Source organism: Arvicanthis niloticus, chromosome 14 (genome assembly GCF_011762505.2).
Source record: "Arvicanthis niloticus isolate mArvNil1 chromosome 14, mArvNil1.pat.X, whole genome shotgun sequence".
Taxonomy (NCBI): domain Eukaryota; kingdom Metazoa; phylum Chordata; class Mammalia; order Rodentia; family Muridae; genus Arvicanthis; species Arvicanthis niloticus.
In genome coordinates, this window is record NC_047671.1 from 29,874,358 (window position 1) to 29,880,357 (window position 6,000).

Genomic DNA, 6,000 nt, shown 5'->3' on the forward strand with positions numbered 1-6,000 from the left:
AAATGGCCATCATTTTTCCCACGGTCTGTCGGACATGATTCAGTAACCCCAACACATTAGGTAAAAGAAGTGAGTTGCATCCGGCAATGGGAAGAACAACAAGAGATCGATTCGCAGATCCTAGAAACATAAGAGGTGAGAATTCCAGATGGTATCTATGCTCTGATATGTACAAGCGTCTGCAGTAGCTACACATCAACTGGGGTAGGAGAGCCAGAAAGCACAGAAAACATTAGCACCTGCAGCATTCTGACGCAGTGTGTGGACCTCAGCTAGAGTTGAGGGGCACCATAATGCACAGGGTATTAGGCAGTGTTCTTGGAAAAGCATCTGCCTAATAGTTAGACTAAGTTAGCTTTGTCATTAAGGTTGACATGTGACCATCTTAGCAATGCTTAGAGGTAGTTCTCAGTGTTATCCATCTGTTTCCAAGTAACTTAACTGCCTACTACAAGAAGCTTGTTGTAGTTAAAGAAATAATTATTTAAAAAAAATAGCAACAATGCAAAAATTTCATTCCCTGGCATTCAAATAAAAAGTTCTATGTGAGCAAAAATAATGAAAACGATGGCCTGATTACGAAAAGAAAAAAGACGATTAGTAAAAAACAGATGCGGATGTAATAGAAGTAACCTGAGCCAACAAAAGCATTAAAGGGCTAGAGCCGATATGCTTTAAATGTAGAAGAAGAAGGAAAGCATAAGCTCAAGCTAAGGTGAGGGCAGAATGACCCAGCTTCAAACTGTGGCCATGAAATCCGCAATATTTTAAATACAATAATGTTGATAACTTCTGGTTTAGTAAGTGTCTTTATAGTTTGTCTTTTTGATTCTCAGTTTCCAATATTTACTTATTTTCTCTTGCATTTTGTGTAGAAAATCTAAAGTTTTCTCAGTTCAGATCCCTCTTCCACTCTTAGTACTTACAATAGGGAGAACGTAGTACCGTGGTGTACTCCTATAGCAATTTTCCTATACCCGTCAGAACTGATAAATATTTAAAGTTTTCTACAACACAAAATATTTGCTGGGCTATAAAAAAAACAAAAACAAACAAACAAACAAAAACCTTACACCCTACACATGCCATGTGAATGGAAGATGACAGAGCCACTTTTAAGAGGCAACCAGGGCAGCGGCAATAATATTTTGGCACATATATGCATTATACCTAGGTCTAGTGGGATCCTGGATCTTAGAGAACTTACTATGACCACTTTTTAGGACCAGCATAAATCTTTACTGCATTCTAAACTTATTCTTATATCCACAGATAAATGTAGCTCTCCCCCCTTATCACAGAAGCTACTCTTTCCATCTGACAGAGACAATTACAGAAAACTACAACTGGTCTGCATGAGAGCATAAGTGACCTTGTGGTGGTGTCCAGCACCACTGGGACATCTACAGGACAGCTGCTTCACTTGACTCAGTAAACATCACACAAGAGGGAAAGAAAGATTATGAGAGCCAGAAGACAAGGATATCTGTTGTGAGACTGTCTCCTAGAAATGATAGGAAGGCTACACTCACTGGAGCTTCTACAGATAACCTCAGAATAGTGAAAAGGGGGGAGTCGATCTTTCCCAGAGTTGAGCCCCCTAACTGAATATCTAATTCCAAGAAGCCAGTCATGAAAGCACAGATACACAAGCAACACTAAACAGACTAGACTGGTAGTATTTATATATGTATGCACACACATACATATATATAACACTAATAAAGTTATATATAACTTTATTATATATGCTTTTATATATGGATTTCTTATTTAGTTTATTATCTTTATATATTTTATATAATATATAACACTAATAAATACTAATATATAACTGTAATGCTGTTAAAGAAAATGAAGCCATGGATTACAGAGACAGTGGGTGAGAGAGTGGTGGGAGGAGAAGATATGGCTAGAGAAAAAGGAGAAGGGAATAAATGATATGATTATATTTTAATTATGTTTAATTAAAAAATAAATATGTGATAGCCCCAATACTTTAATTGCAGCAAGAGAGAATGTTCTTTTCAGAAGCTGAGGGCATCTCTCAAGATTCCACATTGTGTAATGGTCGTCACCATTCAGCCAAGTGCCCAGAACATGGAGGCCACTCTTGTGTCCTTTACATCAAGCAGTGGATTGCTTTCCTCAGTTCCTAGCTTCATGTTTCCATCGCTGTCCTCTCCGTGTAACAACTGTACCACCTCAGTAGCCTATCTCCTGCTGCCTTGTACTCTCTCTACAATTTGATTTTTATTCTGTAGCCAGAGCTATCATTTAAGATGAAAATAATACCCTGCAATTAGAAACCTTCAATGGCTTTCTTGTGCTCTTAGACCAACGTTAAACTCCTCAACAAAACCCAAAGCCCTGTGTGGCCTAAGCCCTTTCATTTCTTCCGGCAAATCACATTATATTCCTCCCTTGGGAACATCTTTAGTTTTTACTTTATGGCATGATCTTTCTTGCTTCAGGTCTACATATGCTATGCCCTTTGCCTGGAACATGTCACCTCACACCTCTACTAACATAAATCACCACAACATTCCTCTCATGCTTGACTCTTGGCATCACAAAGTGTGCAGGTAACTACTGGTGTATGCCACCAGATCACTGGTGTCTTCCGTAGTTCTAGTGTTTAAATTATAACGTGCTACATTTGATTTGCCCCAAATCATTCCGTTATCCCAGGACTCTACTCACCAGGAGTAATCACAGCTAGTTTTTGTGTCTTTCATACAACTGTGAAACAAAAGCAATGACAAACAGCACCATATTATATGATAGAACAATAAGGTTTGAATATGTAAATATTCAAACACAGACACGTCCTCCGTCCTCCCTCCTTTCTTTTAAGGGTCATTCTAAATAACCTCACTCAGCATATGGGACAAGTATCTGTTTAATACAATGGGGGGTGGCCTTTTAAACTCTTATTATACAGAAAAAGTATTTGCAAAAGAAAATAATATGCATAGAAAGGAAGAAGGAAAGGCCAAAACATCATCTAGATAAATGGATTCTTTAGTTCCACTTAATTTTCTGAGAGCATGAGACATTGCTATTTCAGGACCAACTTCTATGTTGTAATAACTAGACTTTGGAAATGTTGATTAATGAAAAGTTTCATAATGCGATTTCATCATTTTAACCAGAAAAAGAATTATTTTCATTCTTTTGGGGAAAGAGGGATCATATGAAACTTCTGTTTTATATCTTAATGTGGCATATGATATTAGGACATGAAATATTTCGGTTGTTTGGACTAGATATAAAATTTAATACGGGATTCCGTTCTATCTATCTATCTATCTATCTATCTATCTATCTATCTATCTATCTATCTACCTATCTATCTATGTTAAGATTCTCTCAGGAGTTATAGAGACCAAGAGTAAACTTTTCAAAATGGAATTCTCCCTCACTTAGGCCCTCTGTATATATGTGACTCCTGACAGTGGGAGCAGGTCTGTCTCCCTGCCTTTTGACTAACTGTGGGGCCTTTGTCTTCCTATTGGGTTCAGCCTTAATATGAGGGGGTGAGCCTAGTCTAATTGCAACTTGATGTGTCATGTTTTGTTGATATCCCTGCGAGATAGGCCCTTTTCAGAAGGGAAATGGAAGAAGAGTGGATTGGGGAGGGATAGATATATAAAAGAAGAATAAACCTTAAAAAAATTAAAATATGACTCTCCAACCTTCTGGATAGTAAAGTATGTAACAACCGTGTTCTTCACATTCATGAGCCTTTTCAGATGCCTCTCCTATCTTGTCCATAGGAACGTCTTTGCTACTAAACATTTACTCTTCATTGACACAAACTGTTTCATATTCCAGTTCCAAAATTAAAACATATTAACTGAGACCCAAGAGCTCTCTGCACAGACTTTTCTGTTGTGTTCCTTCGAAAATCCCACCAAGTGCAACTGGTTGTCACTAACTACAGTGACCATGACTGAAAGACCAACACATTTCTTCTGACACAATTCTATACATTCTATAATTTAATTACATGTCCTCCTTGTAAAGAATGCTCAATGTTAACACTATTTGCAGTGACAGCTCTTGGATGCCCTAGATTGCTAAATACCCAAAAGTATTTATTGTGGAATTGATCAAATGAAACCTCAGATGATATCATTCATATTATATATTCTGTTATCTATGAGAGAATGATTCAGATTGATGTCTTTTATGTTAACAGTGCTGTAGATATTATTATTATTATTATTATTATTATTATTATTATAAAATATGCTGAGATAGAGTAGGGGCTGCTCTTATTCCCTAACACATCACGACAGTTTAGGTTTTGCTCTCCATTTGTCCTGGATATAGCAAATAGAATGTTCATACCTGACAAATGCAGAGCAAAATGCTCAAATCAATAATTGCACTGTAGATTTCCTGTCCTGAAGGAGTTCAGGGCCTGAGTAGTAAAGGCATCAGTAGTCTGTGTAGTTTCCCGAGTCAGTTGCACTATTATCCAAACTAGCTGCTCCAAGCTTCAGCTTCCTGTGGTCTCTGCCTGTGTTCAGAGCTTGGAGTTCTAGCCTTTTCATTGATTCCTAGGCTATATAATGACATCATTTCACTAAATGTCTTTTTGTTAAGTAAACTCAGAATTCATTTCTGAAGATACAGGCAAGAGCCCTAATCTAAACTAGTCTGATGTCAAAGGGACCTCAAAAAAAAAAAAAAAGCCAAAGTGCTTGCTATGTGTAGTCTGAACTGAAGGGTTGAACATTCCATTCCTTTGCATCAGTAGGAATCTGCTCTCCTGTGACACACAGCAACAAAATGTCTTTAAATTATTGCCTATGGTCTTCTGGAATGACAGATGCACTGAAAACAGATATCTTTCCATAGATTTGCTGTGTGAGATTTAAGGTTTGTGGAATGACATGTTTATTCCTGATGATCTTACACAAAAACAGAGAACTAAATTAAAAAAACTTCCAGCTCAATCAAGGTATAGGAATACCAGGATGCTTCTGTGAGTGAACCAAAGAAAGAATTTAACACCAGACAACGTAGAGGAAGGCCATGACAACCTGTCTTCTGGATTTGACATGATCCTGACACTTACAACTTCACAGCTATAAGCATAATGTTTTTGTAAACTGTGTAAAAGGGCAAGCATGACTAGAATTTTTTACATATATATGCTGTTTTTGTCGAATCAAAATGCTAATTTCTCTGCCTTCATATCTTATAGCCAGATTAGCATGGAAAGTCAATACAAACCAATATTGCCCAGCTGTTGAGGTGCAGCTTGAAATAAATCTTGGTTTCTCTGTGTGGTGTTTGGGGACCAGCATAAAGTAAAGAAATACAGCCACCAGATTAGTCTGCTACTTATATTTATATTAAAAATAATTCATCTTACACCCAGTAGCTACAGTTGTCTGCATAGGAACTGCGCAGGACTAACTAGGCCCATCAAAATGCACTCATAGTTGGAGAAGGGACTTAGGTGACATGGCTCCTTTCTGGAGAGCTTTAACAATTTAATGGTTGCTAGGCAAGAAAGAGTAATTGTCTTTAGTGGTGTAACCACTTGCAAGTTGCTCATGCTCCAGGAGCTAGCTCTAGACCCATTCCCAAACCAGCCTTGTTAAGCTCAGTGGACCACAAAACAAATAAAAAGACATGATAATAGAAGGGAAGTTTGTTGGTATAATCAACTCATGAAGATGGGAAGGCTTTAAGAAGAAGATAAAGGGCAAGCATGACTAGAATATATTGTATAGGTATATGAAATTGTCAAATATTACATAGATAAAAAATGTGGGTAGGGGAATTTGCGTGAGAAAGAACAGATGCTAGTATAGAAGGTGAGAGGGGTAGGAGTGTGCATGTGTGTATGTCCATGTATGTGTTTTTGTGTGTGTATGTGTGTGTGCATGTGTGTATGTGCATGTATGTGTTTTGTGTGTATGTATGTGTATGTGTGTGTATGTATGTGTGAGTGATACAGAAAGAGAGAGAGAGAGAGAG